At 43.7% G+C, this 20,901-nt stretch overlaps 1 pseudogene; it reads right to left on the minus strand.

The window, feature by feature from the left end:
• Positions 1–17,740: 17,740 nt before the first annotated feature.
• On the minus strand, positions 17,741–17,857 carry LOC126177513 (5S ribosomal RNA; annotated as a pseudogene).
• Positions 17,858–20,901: the final 3,044 nt, after the last annotated feature.

Consider the following 20,901-nt stretch of genomic DNA (forward strand, 5'->3'; position numbering starts at 1 on the left):
CATGTATCCGTGTGTGGAGATTTCTGGGAGAGCGAACGCTCGTTTCGAGGTGCCGGTACATAATGCCCTTTGTCAAAGTAGCTTATGTCTGAGTTTTCCCATTCTTTGCTACAATGATCCTCGATACGTCTCTACAATGCTTATACGGGGGTATTCGTTTTAACTGAAGACATTGAAATGTCTTCAAAACTGCACGGTGGATATATATACAGGGTGAGTCACCTAACGTTACCGCTGGATATATTTCGTACACCACATCAAATACTGACGAATCGATTCCACAGACCGAACGTGAGGAGAGGGGCTAGTGTAATTGGTTAATACAAACCATAAAATAATGTACGGAAGTATGTCTTTTTACACAAACCTACGTTTTTTAAAAATGGAACCCCGTTAGTTTTGTTAGCACATCTGAACATATAAACAAATACGTAATCAGTGCCGTTTGTTGCATTGTAAAATGTTAATTACATCCGGAGATATTGTAACCTAAAGTTGACGCTTGAGTACCACTCCTCCGCTGTTCGATCGTGTGTATCAGAGAGTACCGAATTACGTAGGGATCCAAAGGGAACGGTGATGGACCTTAGGTCCAGAGGTACACGTTCGACTGGCGTTTCATAGGACGTGGAGGACGCATAAATTGGCCAGCCCGTTCTCCTGATCTTACACCTCTGGACTTCTTTCTGTGGGGTACGTTAAAGGAGAATGTGTACCGTGATGTGCCTACAACCCCAGAGGATATGAAACAACGAATTGTGGCAGCCTGCGGCGACATTGCACCAGATGTACTGCGGCGTGTACGACATTCATTACGCCAGAGATTGCAATTGTGTGCAGCAAATGATGGCCACCACATTGAACATCTATTGGCCTGACATGTCGGAACACACTCTATTCCACTCCGTAATTGAAAACGGAAACCACGTGTGTACGTGTACCTCACCCCTCATGGCAATGTACATGTGCGTCAGTGAAAAAGACCAATAAAAAGGTGTTAGCATGTGTACGTAATGTGCTGTTCCAGTTTCTTCTGTACCTAAGGTCCATCACCGTTCCCTTTGGATCCCTACGTAATTCGGTGCTCTCCGATACACACGATCGAACAGCGGAGAAGTGGTACTCAATCGTCAACTTTAGGTTACAATATCTTCGGCTGTAATTAACATTTTACAATGCAACAAACGGCACTGATTACGTATTTGGTTATATGTTCAGATGTGCTAACAAAACTAACGAGGTTCCATTTAAAAAAAAACGTAGGTTTGTGTGAAAAAACATACTTCCGTGCATTTTTTTATGGTTTGTATTAATCAATTACACTAGCCCCTCTCCTCACGTTCGGTCTGTGGAATCGATTCGTCAGTATTTGATGTGGTTTACGAAATATATCCAGCGGTAATGTTAGGTGACTCACCCTGTATATATATATAAAATCGAGATACGCTAACGGAATTAGCCGATCTAGAAAAAGCATTCCGCAGTGTGAAATGGTGCAGGATGTTCGAAATTCTGAGAAAAATGGGAATAATGAATGATGTACCATATGTATAAGAGAGAACAATAAGATGAAGACCAACAACGAAGCGCTCTGATTGTAAAGGGTGTAATAGACAGCGATGTAGTGTTTCGCCCCTACTGTTCAGTCTGTACAACGAATGAGGACATTGATATTCTCAATGAACGTGAAAATGACTTACAGGATCGGTTCAGTGAAATATATATTCTAACGCGTACACATTATGGATTGCGAGTAAACTGGGAAAAGACAATAGTAGTGAGAATAGCGAAAAACGTATCACGAAGTAGAAGATGTTAAGGAATTATGCTATTTTGGAAAGAAAGTAACCCTTGACGAACGAAGCAAGGAGTAAATAAAAAGCAGATTAGCACAGGCGAAGAGGACATTACTGGCCAAGAGAAGTCTACTGGTAAGAAACAAGGCCTTCATTTGAGAAAGAAATTTCATACAATGTCAGTTTGGAGCACAGAATTGTATGGCAGTCAATCATGGACAGTGGGAGAACCGGAACAGAAGAGAATCCAAGCGTTTGAAATGTAATGGTACTGTAAAATGTTGAAAATTAATTGCACTTATTGAGAAATGAATGCGGAGGTTCTCCATAGAATCAGCGAAGAAAGCTTATGGAAAACATTGAGAAGAAGGGACAGCATGATAGGATATGTGTTAAGACATTAAAGAATAATCTCCATACTGCTAGAGGGAACTGTAGAGAGTAAATCCTGTAGGGAAAGGCAGAGGTTGGGATACATCCAGCAAACAGCTGAGGTCGTAGGGTGTAAATGCTACTCTGAAATGAAGAGGTTGGTGCAGGGGCGTGGTGCAGCGCATGAAACGAATCAGAAGGGTGATGATTAATAATAACGATAAAAAAACTACAGATTCATAGATGAGACACCACGGGGCTACAGTTACAAATGCAGTACTAAACGGGGCTAGACGATAACACTTCAAAAAATGGTGTAGAACAACTGAAACGTCACCTTAGAAAAATTATACATGACTGTGTTTAAACTGACACACAATATTTTTAGCGCAACGCAATCTGACTTTCAAAAATCCGTACAAAAGAATGGCCCTGACTAGCAATAACCTATACCTTTCACAAATCACTTACCTCACAAAAATCTTCGTTACTCGAATTACTGCAGTACAGCGAGCGCCACTACTGCCAGCTAAATAAAAGATTCAAACTACTGAAGGCACTAACTACTGATAGGCATAGTTAGCAAATGAAAAATTTTGATAGAGAACAAACAATGTATTTACCTTAATAGTGTTCAAAAGTCATAATATATATAGCAGTTCATGATATCCAGGCTTACAAATTTCAAACCTTCGTCATCTCTCTCCCATCCACCACTGCTGGCGGCTCACCTCCAACTGCTCAACGCTACGCGCTGTTCATCTGCCCAGCACTACAATGGCAGACAACAATGCAAACTAGCCACAGACTGCACACAGCACAGCCAGTGATTTTTCATACAGAGCGCTACGTGGCGTTACCAATAAGAAAACCTAAACAGCCTACTTACACAACTCGAGAAAGAAGGAAAAATAATTGTTGGCCTAAAAGAGGCGATGAGAGATGAATACGAAGACCTAGGAAAGCTCTGTAGTGGAAAGGGTGAGTAGTAAGAACGAATATGGGTAGAATGAAGAAAAGGGTATGTGACGCAGCAAGAAAGGAACCAAGTGAGTTGTTGAACTTCGGAACTGAAGATCAGGGGTAGCGATAGCAAATTCGGAGAAGCAAGTGCGCCCTGGCCAATATACGAGAGATCGTTGACAGAGAAGAATATAGGAAACGATAGAGAGTCACCAGGGTTGTAGACAAAAGAAGAGGATGCTGAAACTCCCGGAAGAAGAGCGAGAGAGATGAAGAGAAAGATGTACTGGGAGACGGAGAGGAAAACCCAATCCATGAAACTACAGATTCATAGATGAAACACCACGGGGCAACAGTTACAAATGCAGTACTAAACGGGGCTAGACGATAACACTTCAAAAAATTGTGTAGAACAACTGAAACGTCCCCTTAGAGGCCGTAACGCAAGAAGAGGAATAGTAGGAAGAAGAAGAAGAAGAAGTATAGAACATAATTAAGTGGTGTACAAAGTATTTTACGAAAACGTCGCATACATCGTTTTGTATGCTCTGTTGTTGCACACAGGATTGGCAGACTTAATATCCGTAACAGAATACGAAATGGCAGCGCTTATGACCGCTCTGCGACGCGGCTCGGCTGATCGCAATACGGAATACTACGCTGCAAATTTCTCCGCTATTTCAGCGCTACGATTTCTGTACGACGATCGTGCCAAAGAAAGAAGATACACACACATGCGCACACGCATACATATCGTCAGCTAGACGCCGCTTTTGTTGGCACATAAACAATAGTTTGCGTGCAGCGGAACACGTACACGCACGTTGTGCTTCCGCAACGACAGGCAGCAAAACAGTCTGTGGGAAAACACGTGCACTGCCTTAAGTAAAGCTGTCTCTGTCCCGCTAGTATAAACGTTTGATCAACGGTATGGTATTCGCAGAGCAAGGAGCACCACACAGTTTACTTGACACTCGAGTACACAAGATAACGATAAAAATAACCGGAAAGAAAATTAAGATCTGTTAGATGACAATCAGTTTGGCTTTAGAGAAGGTAGAGGCACCACAAACCCTACAGTGTCGTTACGTTTGAAAATGGAGGCAAGACTTGACAAAAATGAAGACAGTTCCATTGGCTAGAAAAAGCGTTGAGCAATTAAGGATGTTGGTTGATTGATTTGTGGGAGGGGATCAAACAGCGAGGCCATCGGTCCCATAGAATTATGGAAGGATGGCGAAGGAAGTCAGCCTTGGCCTTTCATAGGAACCAACCCGGTGTTTGCCAGAAGCCATTTAGGGAAATCACGGAAACCATAAATCCGGATGACCGGACGCGGGTTTGAACTGTCGTCCTCCCGAATTACAGATGTCTGAAAACCTCTAGAAAGCGCGAAGAGCGTTCAGTAACGAAACATTCATTTTTTGGGCCAATTTCGGTTGAAAAAATCCGGAATTAGTAATCGTTGCATATTCTCGCTTTACCCTCGATAGTTTCATGAAGTTCCGATAGGTGGCTGCTCTACACGTAGCCTTCAAAATGGCGTCTGTAATGGAGGTACCTTCCAAGCAGAGAGCTGGCGGAAAATCAGAGATGTTCATAAGCGCTTGCAGAGCGTCTACAGAAACGTGGCAGTTAACAAAAGCGCGATGAGTCGTTGGGCGACGGGGCTGTCTCCATCGAAGTATGGTATTGTATTGTATGTTAACCGTGGACGTAGAAACGACGAAGAGGCTTCGTCCCCGCCGCAGCCGCAGTGGTCCACAGCCCCACGACGACTACCGCAGTCCACTTCACCCCTCCGTCGCCCCACACCGAACCCAGGGTTATTGTGCGGTTCGGCCCACGGTGGAGCCCCCGGGAACGTCTCACAGCAGACGAGTGTAACCCCTATGTTTACGTGGTAGAGTAATGGTGGTGTACCCGTACGTGGAGAACTTTTTTTGCGCAGCAATCGCCCACATAGTGTAACTGAGGCGGAATAAGGGGAACCAGCCCGTATTCGCGTAGGCAGATCCGCTTAAAAACCATCCACAGACTGGCCGGTTCACCGGACCTCGACACAAATCCGCCGGGCGGATTCGTGCCGGGGACCAGGCGCTCCTTCCCGCCCGGAAAGCCGTGCGTTAGACCGCACTGCCAATCGGGTGGGCCGGCCGGAGTGGCCGAACGGTTCTAGGCGCTACAGTCTGGAACCGCGCGACCGCTACGGTCGCAGATTCGAATCCTGCCTCGGGCATGGATATGTGTGCTGTCCTTAGGTTAGTTAGGTTTAAGTAATTCTAAATTCTAGGGGACTGATGACCTTAGAAGTTAAGTCCCATAGTTCTCAGAGTCCAATCGGGTGGGCTCGAAACATGGTACCACACTCCTATCAGATCCTCCGCGTGCTGCGCACAGCTGACTCCTGCAATCTTGGAAAGCGCGGACGCTCTCATTCGAGATGGTCGTCGACGGATCACAATGAAACGCCTCTCTACTTAAAAGGATATTTCTGTTGATAGTGCTGACTCACTCATCCATCATCTGCGGTATTGAAAGGTGATTGTCCGCTGGGTTTCTCGACGGCTAACAGAAGACGGTAAAGAATAATTTTCTGTGAGGAATATCTTGCGCTGATGGTGACATTTTTTTGTCGAACAGCATCACAGGTGCCAAATCGTGGGTTCACCACTTCAAACGGAAACAGCACGGCAATCCATGGAACGTGAGACCACCTCTCCTCTCCTCCTCCGGAGGAGACATTCAAAACGCACCCTCAGCCAGCAAACTCATGGGGACGGACTTCTGTGAGTCTGAAGGGGTTATTGTGTTTGAGTTCCTCCCTTGTGGTGCAACGATTAACTGTGGAGAGTACTGTACTACCCTCAGGAAACTGAAGAAACGACTTCAGCTTGTTCGTTACCACAAAAATTCAAACGAACTTCTCCTCCATGACAACTCAAGGCCTTACACAAGCATGCGCACCCGTGATCAGTTCACAAAACCTCATTGGACAGTTCTTCCTCACCGAACCTACAGCCCGGACCTCGTACCTTCCGGCTTCCACACTTTTGTTCCAATGAAGGATGCCCAAAACGAACCTGCTTTCAGAAAAAAATATGTTGCGGTACTTATGGAACGCACGTCGTTGATGTACTCTGCAGGGAAATACGGATAAAACAACGACCGAGACAATATTAAGAAATATACACAGTGCTCGGATGAAATAGCGCCTAAGGTGGAGGTGGAAGTTTCCGCTTCTGTTGGTTAACAGACGCGACGCAGAAACATTACAGGTTCAAATGGTTCAAATGGCTCTGAGCACTATGGGACTTAACATCTGAGGTCATCAGTCCCCTAGAACTTAGAACTACTTAAACCTAACTAACCTAAGGACATCACACACATCCATGCCCGAGGCAGGATTAGAACCTGCGACCGCAGCGGTCGCGCGGTTCCAGACTGAAGCGACTAGAACCGCTAGGCCACATCGGCCGGCGAAGCATTATGAGAAACGTAAGGAAGTTTAAAGAGGCGAATTAATAAATTTCTGGGAGCAAATGTATCGGTGAAAAGATTCCATGGTGTTGCTACACTTTAAGGATACAAGGAACAGTTACACGAGCTGTTGAATGGAGTGAATAGTATGTTGAGCACAGAATACGGTTAGAGAGAAAACCAGAGAAAGACGGAAGTATTGAGAAGAAAACGAAGTGATTTTGGTGTCAAATTTCAAGTCACAATGTGTACACGATTTGAAAGAATACTGCTACCCTACAAACAAAATAATGCAAAACGGACAAACCAAGGAGGACTTCAGAAGAACACCAGCCCAGACAGAGCATTTCTCTCCAAAATAACGACTGGTGTAAGGCTTAAGCCATAAACGGAGAAAGAAATTTCTGAGAATTCACTTCCGGAACATAACTCAGTACAGATGTATAGCTATGACTGTTGGAAAATCGGAAAGGAAGAGAATCGACAAGTTCGAGAAGTGATGTTACACAATGACGCTGAAATTTAAGTGGACTGAGAAATTTAGTGGACTGATAAGAAAGAAATGAGGCGGGATTTTGTGGCATCAGAGGGTTTATATTTTGTTCAGCTTAGCAGATGCCAGTAAGGATCGCGCTTCTCACGGTGGAGCGGGGACAGAGGTTTGGGTTGCTGTTACTATTTGACCAAAATCCACCAATGTCGCTGAACTCTTCTTCGAAGACCCTATCCAAAAACACAGAAAAAATATACAGTTCCATTTAAGAATTTGGTGTCTTCATTCGGCAGCTGTAAATGTTAAAAAATACTCAGAAAATTCGTTTCGTTGACCACTATACCTCAGCGGAAATTTCATATCAATGTATTTAAACGTTCTGGATATATCTGCGGTGGCCCGTCGTAGCTGCTTCATCTCGTATAGTACATGTATATATTTAACATATTACTACCATAAAGACAAACGTTCATTGGAAAAGGAATGCTTCATCACATGTTTCAGTCACCGCTCTCTATCCATAGCTTGCGTCGCCCATTTTTTTCTGAGCTGGCTTCTTGGTCGAGAGACCACTTCCATTTCTTCTAGAGTATCTACAACAACATATTGATGTAGTTTTCACTACATTTCGTTACTACTATTTGTTCTGTTATCCTTAACTCGATTTCTGCGCTACTCAGCTTGCCAAGTCGATTTAATGCATCTAGGCTTAACATTCGTATACGTTCATCTTATTCTCCACCGCAACATTTTAATTTCTTTAATGCTTCGCCAAAACAGCAATACGGAAAGATGATCAAATGTATCTCGTTTCCATTCCCATTTCAGAGTTAGCCTGTACTTCTTCGTAACAACAATAGAGCATTTGCAAATTGCCATAAATACTTTATTATGTCATTTTATTCTCGTTGACATTGACATCTTGTTTTGGATGTTACGTTTCGTAAAATGGTGTGTAGTACCACATTGCACAAATACATCTACACGTGTACTCAAATACAGAGATATGTAAACAGGCAGAATACGGCGCGTCGGTGGGCAATGGCGCAGTTGTTAGATCGGTCACTGCTGCTACAATGGTAAGTTATCAACATTTATGTGAGTCTGAACGTGGTATCATAGTCGGCGCACAAGCGATGGGACACAGTATCTCCGAGGTAGCGATGAAGTGGGGATATTCCCGTACGATCATTTCACGAGTATACCGTGACTACCAGGAATCCGGTAAAACATAAAATCTCCAACATCGATGGGGCCGGAAAAAAGATCCTGCAAGAACGGGACCAACGACGACTGGAGAGAATCGTTCAAAGTGAGAGAAGTGCAACCCTTCCGCAAATTGCTGCAGCTCCATTGGCTAGAGAAAGTGCTGAACAATTAAAGATGTTGGTTGATTGATTTGTGGGAGGGGATCAATGCTGGTCCTTCAACAAGTGTCAGCGCGCGAACTATTCAACGAAACATCATCGATATGGGCTTTCGGAGCCGAAGTCCCACTCCTGTATCCTTGATGACTGCGCGACACACAGCTTTACGCCACGCCTGGGCCCGTCAACACCGACATTGGACTCTTGTTGACTAGAAACCTGTTGTCTGGTCGGACGACTCTCGTTTCACATTGTATTGAGCGGATGGACGTATATGGTTACGCAGACAGCCTCATGAATCCATGGACCCTGCATTTCACCAGGGCTGTTGGAGGCTCTGAATGGCGTGGGGTGTGTGTAATTGAAAGTGATATGGGACAATGGACAGTGTCTTGAAAGGAGGTATAAGATGAACATCAACAAAAGCAAAACGAGGATGATGGAATGTAGTCAACTTAAGTCGGGTGATGCTGAGGGAATTAGATTAGGAAATGAGACACTTAAAGTAGTAAAGGAGTTTTGCTATTTAGGGAGTAAAATAACCGATGATGGTCGAAGTAGAGAGGATATAAAATGTAGACTGGCAATGGCAAGGAAAGCGTTTCTCAAGAAGAGGACTTTGTTAATATCGAGTATAGATTTAAGTGTCAGGAAGTCGTTTCTGAAAGTATTTGTATGGAGTGTAGCCATGTATGGAAGTGAAACATGGACGATAACTAGTTTGGACAAGAAGAGAATAGAAGCTTTCGAAATGTGGTGCTACAGAAGAATGCTGAAGATAAGGTGGGTAGATCACGTAACTAATGAGGAGGTATTGAATAGGATTGGGGAGAAGAGAAGTTTGTGGCACAACTTGACTAGAAGAAGGGATCGGTTGGTAGGACATGTTTTGAGGCATCAAGGGATCACAAATTTAGCTTTGGAGGGCAGTGTGGAGGGTAAAAATCGTAGAGGGAGACCAAGAGATGAATACACTAAGCAGATTCAGAAGGATGTAGGTTGCAGTAGATACTGGGAGATGAAGAAGCTTGCACAGGATAGAGTAGCATGGAGAGCTGCATCAAACCAGTCTCAGGACTGAAGACCACAACAACAACAACAACATGGGACACCTGATACGACTCACACATGTGACACGTACGTAAGCATCCTGTCTGATAACTTGCATCTGTTCATGTCCATTGCGCATTCCGATGGAATGCGGCAATTCCAGCAGGACAATGCGATATCCTACGCATCCATAATTGCTACGGAGTGGTTCTAGAAACGACGTTCTGAGTTCAAGCACTTCCGTTGGTCACCAGATTCCTCAGACATGAACATCATTGAGCATATCTGGGATGCCTTGCAATGTGCTGCTCATAAGAGGTCTCAATGCTCTCAAACTGTTACGGATTTATGGACAGCCTTGCAGGATTCATGGTATCAGTTCCCTCCAGCACTTTTTCAGACATTAGTCGAGCCAATGCCACGTTGTGTTGCGGCACTTCTGCGTATTCGAGGGTCCCTGTACGATATTAGGCAAGAGTGCCGGTTTCTTTGGTTCTTCAGTGTAATTTGCTCTCAGTTGTTCTATCCCATTAAAATTGTTCGTCTCCTCCTGGAATTCGTGTCCGTTGTGCTGAGGGTAGCGAGCGAAACATTCCACCTTGTATACCTGATGCCTTGGTCCAGATCTACAGATGCTATGAAGATTTCCTGCAATTTGATTTTGTTAAACCACTGATTCGTCAGTACACGAGAATTCGCAGTTTCCTCATATTTTCCATTGCCTTCATTATGCAAAACATCTCGCCCTTGTGTGTTGTAAGTAACTTCAATGATGTGTTGCGAGCATGTATTCTAAATGGCGATATGGAACGCTGCAGACGACTTTAAGTGCAGTTGTGCCGTTAGTTATGGCGCCGGTGACATTTGAAAATCGCGATTCGGCACAAATAATAGTGCGCCTCAGAACAAAACACTGCTGTTAAGTGTTTGCTTGTCAGTCGCCGTAAATACGTCATTCTCAAAGAGCCCTATTTTGTCATTAGGTGCCCACAGGGGTTTTGTGAACTTCAAACGCTCTTTGAAAGGGGAGGACGGTAGCTACAGCTGTCTTCGTAGAGCCGAAAACGCAATTTCAGTGTAAATTCCATTAATTTTCTGTCACATTAAGTAGAGACGACACTGCCCGCCTGCTGATCTCTGGTAAGCCTGAGAGTAAGACTCGTACTGCATCACTGAAATGCTGGAAGAAAGGCAATGTTATTAGTATTCCGTGTCGATGGTAGACCCAGTCCAATCCTCTTCACTTCCGAGACACTGTTAGAAGGTTTTAAAGCAGGCCACATCTCATACTGTACATGGTACGAAGAAGTCAAATGTGTGAAAGTTGGAATTATGTGTAAACTCTCATTTTTTTCGTACACTGTCATTATTTTGTTACTTAATATTTATAATATCTCCTGAATGGGGTAGCGAAGGTATACTCGGCTGAGTAATGCTTCAATTGGTCACACAAATTACCGTAATTAGTCACATCTAATGTCTCGGAGGGTTATAATAACATTATCAGGGGTTTATGTTAGTTAATTAAGCATTGGTGTGTTCCACGTAGGGGTAACGTGTTGTTGTCTTTCAGTGATCACACTGTCTTTGCTTAGTTCAGTTTATAGAAAGTGTGTGCCACAGTGCTACTGCTTATGGTAAGTCCTGTGTACAAAAAAATATTGCCTTATTAATTTTTTGATATACACCACTTTATGATGACCGTACAATTCTCCAAAACTTGCTGTGGAAAAAAAGTAATGAATGTGACAGCTAGCAGCTGTTTATAATTTTAATTGTTATTCGTAACAGGCCCGGTCAAGTTATTGAGAATTTAATTTTACCCGTGTTTAGCAGTCGCGTACGTTAACTGTTTCGAATATACCGAAAGTATTTCATAACCATCATCCACTCCTACAGTCCTTTCTGAGAATGCAATGGATGCATTTCAGACCCCGTGGGCCCAATCCTGGTGTATCTACATAGTTTTCTTGCACTTGATCGAGATGTTACTTCAGAATAGTGCTTTCCTGTTATTAGCGAGATGGGTGTCGAATGTGGAAATCGCGAAAAAGAAAGAAGGTGAAAATGACAGATACAGAAGACTGCCAAACTTGCCAGATAAACTGAATAGAAATTCCTGGAAGATGTATTGTTCTTTATTGCTGACAACTGTGTATGTGCTGAAGGCGAACATGTTAATCTATAGATGTAAACGTGCATAGATGTGATATACTAAGGATTAACCACAGATATACCTTCATTTTTGGTACCAATACGTTGATATTTGTCTAGTTGTTACCTCGCTACCAGCTGAGGCATTAAGAATAAGTTTTACAGTATAACTGGCTACTCCACAAAAATAAATGTTTAAAATTATACACAGACTTGTGGCTAGCATATTCTGTTTGTGAACATACTTGAGGTTCCGTTTTATCTTCTATTTCTTTACTTATCTGTGAACGTCACTCAAATTTATTCATTAGAGTGGATAAGCAAAACTGTAATGTTCTTTTGCATATCAATAGTGACATATTTGGTATTGCGAGTAAAGTCCTGCAATAGCTGATCTTTAAAAATGATTGAATCGGAAATCGTTCACAAGCTTTTGGACCCTGGTCTTAAACTGCCTATATATTTTTCCAAAGTACTAATCGGGACAGGTAACAAATGAAGTCTCACATGCTCCTTTAGTAGTAAATATTTTGCTGTCCGTTTTTATGTAACTATAGGAATAACAGAGAAAAAAATTATAACACAGAAAAGGGAGAGTCTGAATCAAACTTAAATAATTTCATTCAGTTATTACTACGAACGAGAGATGCCGCTAGTATAGAGAGGGTTTGCGAAATGTTGTGAACTTTATTTTCGATCCCACGAGGTGCTGATAAATATCCCAGCCCTAGCCTGTGTCTGTTCGCGATATTTCCTCGTTTGCTGTATTGAAGATGAGCCGATCAGCTTACGCAGGAAGTGGTGTCATGAGCTTATAGAGATATGTCTTCATTCCGCCACCTGAGTCTTGGGGTGTCATGTCCGCCACCGGTAGCTGAGTGGTCAGCGCGACAGACTGTCAATCCAAAGGGCCCGGGTTCGATTCCCGGCTGGGTCGGAGACTTTCTCCGCTCAGGGACTGGGTGTTGCGTTGTCCTAATCATCATCATTTCATCCCCGTCGACACGCAAGTCACCGAAGTGGTGTCAGATCGAAAGACTTGCAACAGGCGAGCGGTCTACCCGACGGGAGGCCCTCGTCACACGACATTTCATTCCATATCAGTATGTATCGTATATAACAAAGGCACGTATGTCAGATTCTTCAGGGACTACCGTCTTGGATATGAACTAAGATCCTTTTACATTACCAACTCGTGAATGTACTTCTATAACAAACCGCATTGGCAATAGAAAAGTAGATGCACGAGTTGGTGATCAAAAGTCATTTTACTTCATACAAGTCATTTTAATTCATACCTAATGCGTGAGTCCCCCAAGGAGCTGTTTTCCATCCCACTGTTATATACGATACATACTGATGACATTCCAACACTCAGGTGGCGGAGTGAAGACATAGTTCTATTATAGCTATGTACGCTAATGACACGATCATCTATAGGTTCGATGTGTGAGTTTGAATGTATGAGACTATGTGACATAAATGGCCTGTACATGGCCAAGGGATCGCGGACCTCCGCTCGGAGAGGCCGGGCGGTTTGAGGCGTCATGTCGCGGATTGCGCGGCCCCTTCGGCAGGAGGTTCGAGTCCTCCATCGGGCATGGATATGTGTGTTGTTCTTATCATAGGTTAATTTAAGTTAGTTTAAGTAGTGTGTAAGACTAGGGACCGCTGACCTAAGCAGTTTGGTCCCTTAGGAATTCACACACGTTTGAACATTTGTTCGTGGACCGTATGTGACACAAAAATTCCAGTTTGACACCTCTATCTGTTCCTGAGAAAAATTGGTCTTAACAGACCTTGTTGTCTGTCTATCACAACAAGGTGATCCTATAAAGGTTCTATTTTTACTGGCTTGAGTATGGTACCCTAAAAAAATGTGACATTTGCGTTCTCCACTAATAATACGCTGAGGTTCTTATCGTCCCACAACGTACAACCGCAAAGCCAAAAATTAAGTAATGCAAAAATGAAATGATGAACGAAACCATGTAAACCGCAAAATCTGTGGTTGCGAATGACTGAAGTAAATGAGTAGCATCGTCGTCGTTAAGTGGTGTGTATATGTTCTCAGAGGATATAGCTCTGAGTACAGGAGGCGGTGACCGCAGCAGGATTCACGGCTGTAGTTCGAGCAGACGTCATACTCACAGGTAAACACAGTCGCGTGTTGCCGGCAGACTCTCATGTCATTGTTGTCTATGGCAGGTGTCGTCGAACGCGTCTGCTGCACAAACACCAGCTAAGCAGCTAACTGCAGCGGCTAAACTCCTTAGTCCGAGGTTTCCACATTGGGTAACTGAAGCCCATGACAGGCTGCGTCTTTTGTGTAAACGACAATTAGAACATTGTCATAAACCTACAGCAACTATCGAAAATTTGTGCCCCCCCCCCTTGACTCTCATCCTGTTGTACTGCTTTCGCTAGCATTCACCTCAACTGGTAGCCAATCCGACCACGTCTGGAGGTCTGACCAAAGCTTTCCACGTCACTGACGTTGCTATCTATGTTTTCCGTGACCTACTAGCAGAGGTTCTCGCATTGTAAGTGTGGGAATGTCACTATAGGGGAATGGAGTCGATGGGACAGGAAACTGTGATAATACCGTTCTGGTTCTCTATATACATAAATGATCTGACGTACTGACGTACAGGGTGAACAGAAATCTGCATTTATTTGCCGTTGAATCTTTAGTGTACGGAGAAGTGTGGTCCTTGAGCGACTGTAGGAGTATAGTAGATGACTTAGACTGGATTCCTGTTTGGTTTGATGAATGACAGCTTGTTGTAAATATGGAACAAGTTACGTCAATGCGGGTGAGTAGATGAAACAATACTGCAACGTCCATATAAAGTATTGGTGGTGTGCTGTTTGGCACAGTCAGATCGATTAAATATCTAGGTGTGATGTTGCAAAGCGACTTGAACTGGAACGAGCATACAAGGTCCTTGTAGGGAAGGAATGACTGACTTCTGTTTATTGGGAGAATTGCTTACTGGGAGAATTGTTTATAGGGAGGATTCTAGGAAAGTGTAGCTTATCTACAAACGCGACCGTACACAAAATACCTGTGCGACCCTTTCTTGAGTACTACTTGAGTGTTCGGAATCTCCACCACGTCTGTTCAAAATGGCTCTGAGCACTATGGGACTTAACTTCTGAGGTCATCAGTCCCCTAGAACTTAGAACTACTTAAACCTAATTAACCTAAGGGCATCACACACATCCATGCCCGAGGCAGGATCCGAACCCGCGACCGTAGCGGTCGCGCGGTTCCAGACTGTAGCGCCTAGAGCCGCTCGGCCACTCCGGCCGGCTCCACCACGTCGGGTTCAAGGAAAACGTCGAAGCGACGCCGAGGCATGCTGCTAGATGTAGCCTCAATCGACGGATGAAAGTTACAGAAATGCTCCGTGAACTCTTATGTGAAGCCCTGTGTAGATGAAGACTTCCTTTACGCGAGACGGTATTGAGAAACTTTAGAGATCTTACATTTATGACACTACTACGAAAGCGTTACACTGCCATCAACATAAACCTGATGTAAGAACTGCGAAGATAAGAGAAACCAGGACTAGTACGAATCATACAGATAGATTTCCCCCCTCGCTCCATTTGCAAGTGGAACAGGAAACGGAATGATTAATAGTGGTGCAATGTACCCTCCGCTGGTCATAGTTTGTTGGCTTGTGGAGTGTGAATAAGATGTGGTCGCGGGTGGACAAAAATATGGAAACACGAAAAACGCTACACATTACCCAGCCCAGTAGGGTGTGGCAAGCCCGTTGGCATTTAACGCAGCTTCCAGTTGTCTCGGAGTGGATAAATACTGGGTAAACATTAATAAAACCGACAAGCTGTAGGGGTGGTTACCTGACTGGAAATGGAAGAAGGAAGGTCCTAAGAACATGAGTCCGGAAATGGACGGTGTGCGTGCAACGACAACAAATCGTACCGGAACAGAGCTACATCACGTCCATGCCACAACAGATGTCCAAAGTGGCATCCATAGGATGCAATGCACGCGTTCACACGTCGCGCCATGGAATGCCGCACTTTTTGGATGTTTCGCCCTCTCTCCGAATAGCGTCCGAGACGTCGTGAACACCTTGTTGAAGGGTCTGTACAAAGAAACTTGTTCAGCACGCACAATATATTTCAGATGCCCCAGAGGTTAAAATCCAAGGCGTTTAAATACGGTGATCCATGATCCAGCAGGCCATACTTCAAGACCTCCGCGTCCCATCCTACGTCCGGGGAAGATGTTGTTGAGGTGTCAGCGAACTGTAATACGAAAGTGGGGCGGTGGTCCGTCATGCTGAAACCAGATAACCTGTCGTATTGCCAAAGGCACCCTCTCAAGTAGGCTAGGCAAAGCATTCCACCGAGAGTCTAGGTACGTTCCTCTTTCGAGGCGTTATGGAATAATAAGTAGTCCAAGTATGTACTCCCAAGAATCCCTGCCCACATACTGATGCTGGACCGATGCTGATGAGGTCACTCAACCATTCCCCGATGATTGTCTGCAGCCTACAGATGATTATTATGCAAATTGATGATGGCAGTTCTGGTAAAGCTTGCTTCGTCGGTAAAGAGGACTGATGACTAAAATAGCATAATTGTGATAGTCTGGTGCAAGAACCACCGACTAAATCGTTCCATAGAGAGAAATCCACTGCTGGTAATTCTTGCACTCGTTGCAGGTGATAAGGATAGTGCTGGTTGCCATACAGGATACACATAATTGTTCTTTGTCTTACACCATGTTGGCGGACTACTTTCCTGGAGCTTGTACTAGGGTTCGTCTCAATATCCCGTAGAAGTCGATTCTCCAAATCTGGTGCACGCATATTCCGCCACCTCCGTGCACGCTCGCCTGTCTGAAAGGACCCATGATCGCACAAACGCCGAAAAAAGGGCTTCACTGTTGTGTGGTGTGTTTGGTGTCTGTGAGGGTACTTGTCCTGGTACAGCCGTGCTTGGCCATCCCAAAAGGAACATACAGCACATGGTCAGAAGAACTTCCATTCGTCAGCATGATTTCCCGTGGCAACGATGCTTTTCCGGGCACAAGTGCATAGAATCTTTTCTCCTCCATTTTCCAGTCAGGGATCCGTCCCTGCAGCTTGTCGGTTTTACTAGTGTCCACATCTGTATAGGTCCTGTACGGTTTTTAAGAGAACCTTATACCATTCTTCCTGCCAAATAGTGGCAAATTCGGGTAACGATTATGGAGCAGGATATCGATCACGCTCGTTTCTCTCCAATGCGGACCACAAAAGCTCAGTATTATTGAGACATCATGACTCAAGTGGACAGGGAAATACGAAGATTCATTCTCCAACTTATAAAAGCAGTCAGCGGCACTGACCACTCGGCAACCGAAGCGACAAAAGTATACCCTTGCGTTAAATGAAAAGGACATTACATTAAAAACTGTCTTGACAAATCGTCAGACCTTTATTTCACAGAAAACGTCTGAGACTAACTGGAAAGGTGGATAAACGTAACAATCAACATCCCCACAATTTGGTAGCTCTAGTCGCCAATAAGAGACTACAGATGGAGATGGGATTTCTGAAGAAGTCCATAAACTCTCAACGTCATGGAACTAAGACCGTTTGAAGCCTACTGTGTTATACGGTATCAGAGAAAAGTTTGTGTGTTTAAATCATTTTCTTGTGCCTTCTCGAGTTCAACGCGCAGGCTGGTAGAATGTTGCCTTACCTTGGTATTCTAAGTAGGCTAAGTTGTCGCTGTCCTGACATATAATGCAGAAATGCGTTTCATCTTGCTTAGAGATTACAGGGTTTAACATAATCGTATTTATTTTAGGCTCGACAGCTCTTTACATTACGGTCATTGGACATATCTAAAAAACAGGCCATGAACGTCGAACGATACCCACCGGCCGCCGTGTCATCCTCAGCCCACAGGCGTCACTGGATGCGGATATGGAGGGGCATGTGGTCGGCACACCGTAGGTCAGTTCCCGAGACCGGAGCCGCTACTTCTCAATCAAGTAACTCCTCAGTTTGCCTCACAAGGGCTGAGTGCATCCCGCTTGCCAACAGCGCTCGGGAGACCGGATGGTCACCCATCTAAGTACTAGCCCAGCCCGACAGCGCTTAACTTCGGTAATCTGACGGGAACCGGTGTTACACTGCGGCAAGGCCGTTGGCATTGGACAGATCATGGTCAGTTAATTGTGCGGATACTAAGTATGCATTATTGCATGCTTTTTGTATGCAGTGGCAGTGATGCCGATGAAACAAACCTGCCAAGTGTATACGAGGCAGCACGTTAACAGTTGATTCATATCGAGTGGTACGAATCTTTGTTTCAGCACTCTGCTTGTCGTTGAAGGAAACATTCGGACTGTTTAGTACAGCAGCACATGTGCTTACGCAATAAGTAGGTGGCGTACTATGGCAAACAGATTGAGGTGTAGGTACTGTGTGCCGAAAACGCGTAGTTCCCGTGGTGCAGGCAAAAACACAACACAGTAACGATCAGGAACCTAATATGACAACATTGAATTCAACACCAATCCTTCTTACTTTTCAACGGCCGTTTACCATGAAGTGACTTACGACAAAATTTTGATTAAGCAACACTTCTCATGGGAGGATGTGGTCTAGGTGCAGAACGAGCAGACCTATATTTCTCCCTCTGGGCGTCCCCGAAATCACAGCTAAAGGTGTGCCGACAACTATAACAGTCTGGATACGCACGTTTAGTTTTATTTAGAGTGCATCGGCAACTGTTTGTCGGATATATATAAAACATTCCGCATATTAGCCCGCCCCCGAGGTTTCTGTATAAATCACAAAGATATTTTATTCGAGCTATAGCCCTACTTCCTTTTTCTGTTTGTAGAGAGTTACAGCATAGCTTGAGCCACCATTATGGTGCTCCTCTATTCATGTGCGCACGTACCATTTACATTTCTGAACATTAAGATTTCAATAACTGGAAGGATAGAAAATAACGAAATTCTGATTACTGTGCGGATACAGTACAGGGCGATGAATGTATGATGCGTGGAAATGTCGTATGTTGTCAGTGCCACTTTTTTACAAAACACATTTTCAGTGCTGCTGTGTTGTCGGTACTCTATCGAATATCTCTAGACGTGTCCCAAGTCCCAAATCATGGATAAAATGTTCCAAACATTTCTTACTTGTTGGTGGATGGTCTTTGTGCCAATCTGTGGCAGTGCTTTCCTCAGGAGTTCTAAGTGACAAGCGTCAAGATCTCCTCCATATAGCATTCCTTGGTGATTCTGGTAAGCCCGAGATGTTTTGAAGAGATAACACACAAGTTTTAGGCGAGTGGGCACAGTTGTTTGAGCGGAGACAAAGATTTTGCAACTATAGCAAAACGAAGAGAGGTAAGCAATCCCTTTGTTCCGCAAGATTTATGAAAAATTGTTAAATCAGCTGAAGCTATCATCCTATTGCTTGTAATTCAGTACATTCGAAGCATACAACTTACTGGTTGTAAAGATTCTACTGAAATGTTGTTGAAATGCAGGCGCGTAAGATCTCCAAACAGCTATTAAAGCCTCTTACTCTGAAACAGAGGAATCGAAAAGGCCATGGCCGATGTATGCCACGCCATACTTCATCTGAAAGACCAGCCATATTTATCAGCTGCAAAACAGAAAGAACTGTTGAATATGTGCCCATCGCTTCATCAACATCACAGGGAGTTTTGCAGTGAACTTGACAACATTTGATCCCAGGAATGGAATTTATAAACAGAAGTCAATACTGAAAGATTTGTTTTCTTCTTGAACTTAATTTTGTTATTCTCTTGTAGAAAATTTAATAGACATAAGGAATGGTTTTTGTTGGGTACAGTTCCACTAATTAATATTAGTGCTGTTATTTTGTACATGTATTATTATAAATGAAACAAAGTGTCTCAGTTTCAGTGGAAATTTAAACAAAAACTTAGTTTTGCAGCGATGGCATGAGGAGCTTTTATCTATCGTATCAGAATACCTTCTTATTTTTTATGTATAAAAAGAATTACTGTACATTGTTTTTTAATTCTCCTGACAGATGTGAGATTTGGATTAAAATGTTTGACATTTCCGCTCTTCGTGTATTTAAACCTGTAGGTGACTGCAAAGTATACACGGCGCGAATTTTAGTATGATGTCTGTTCAGAAAGTAACCGAACTATATTGTTTCGAATTTTATTGTTACTTTGCAGATTATTGGTCCTTTTCCTCGTCAAAGTATTCTTGTTCCGTGTTCATAAGCTTTTCCTAGCGGTGCTGGGAGTTTCCATTTCGCGAAGCAGTTCACAATAGGTTCATTTTGGATGGCCTTTATAATGTCTGCTACGAATTTGCTTTGGTGTCATCAGTACTCTTACAACTGTATCCTATCAGCACCGATCTTAATTTAGGAAATAAAAAATCACAAGGACCCTGGTCTGTAGATTAAGGTGACTGCTGGACGACAGTCATCTGATTTTGGCACAAAACTGACCAACTGACAAAGCCGAGTGTACGGGCGCATTATCTTCTTGCAGTTACCACGAGTTGTCTCTCCAGAACACTGCTGCCCTTTTGTGGAGCTTTTGATGTAACTGTTGCAGTCAGTTGGCGATTTGTAGGAACCAGATCGTTGATTTTCTGTACATGTGAGTCACCAGTTGAAGTGGAAAGCGTTCTTCGTCAGTGTCATCTTCAGTTGGGTGACAACCACTTTTAAACCGTGAAACACTGCGTGCGACCGAGAGCGTCATGTTCGTAAGTTCGTTTCAAAAGTTGAACCGTTTTTGTAAACGTTTTTCCCAGTTGCAAGCAAAACTATTTTGCATCGTTGCTCTAGAAAATCGCACATTAAAAAAAAAAGTCACCACTAGCATTTGCATTCGTTGCACTCCGAATCAATATCAGGAAAAATAAAGGAGATATCAACACTCTAAACACACACGGTTATAAAAGACGAAGTGCACAAGACAGTTTTGCTGACCGCATATCACTAAATGTTTCGATTGGCGCGTACAGTGTTAAGTAAGAACGTCGTCGACATTACACACAGATGGTAAAAGATTTCGCCTTAGTTCTTTCGCAGCCCAAAAGAGGGAACCTTTGTCCGTTATGCAATACCCATAAAGCGTATTTGGGGGTGTTTATCAAAACTGTGCTTCAGCAATTTGCACATGTTTACCGACAATTTAAATGTGCTGGAGATGTTACAAAGTT

The sequence above is a fragment of the Schistocerca cancellata genome, chromosome 3 (genome assembly GCF_023864275.1).
Source record: "Schistocerca cancellata isolate TAMUIC-IGC-003103 chromosome 3, iqSchCanc2.1, whole genome shotgun sequence".
NCBI classification, from domain to species: domain Eukaryota; kingdom Metazoa; phylum Arthropoda; class Insecta; order Orthoptera; family Acrididae; genus Schistocerca; species Schistocerca cancellata.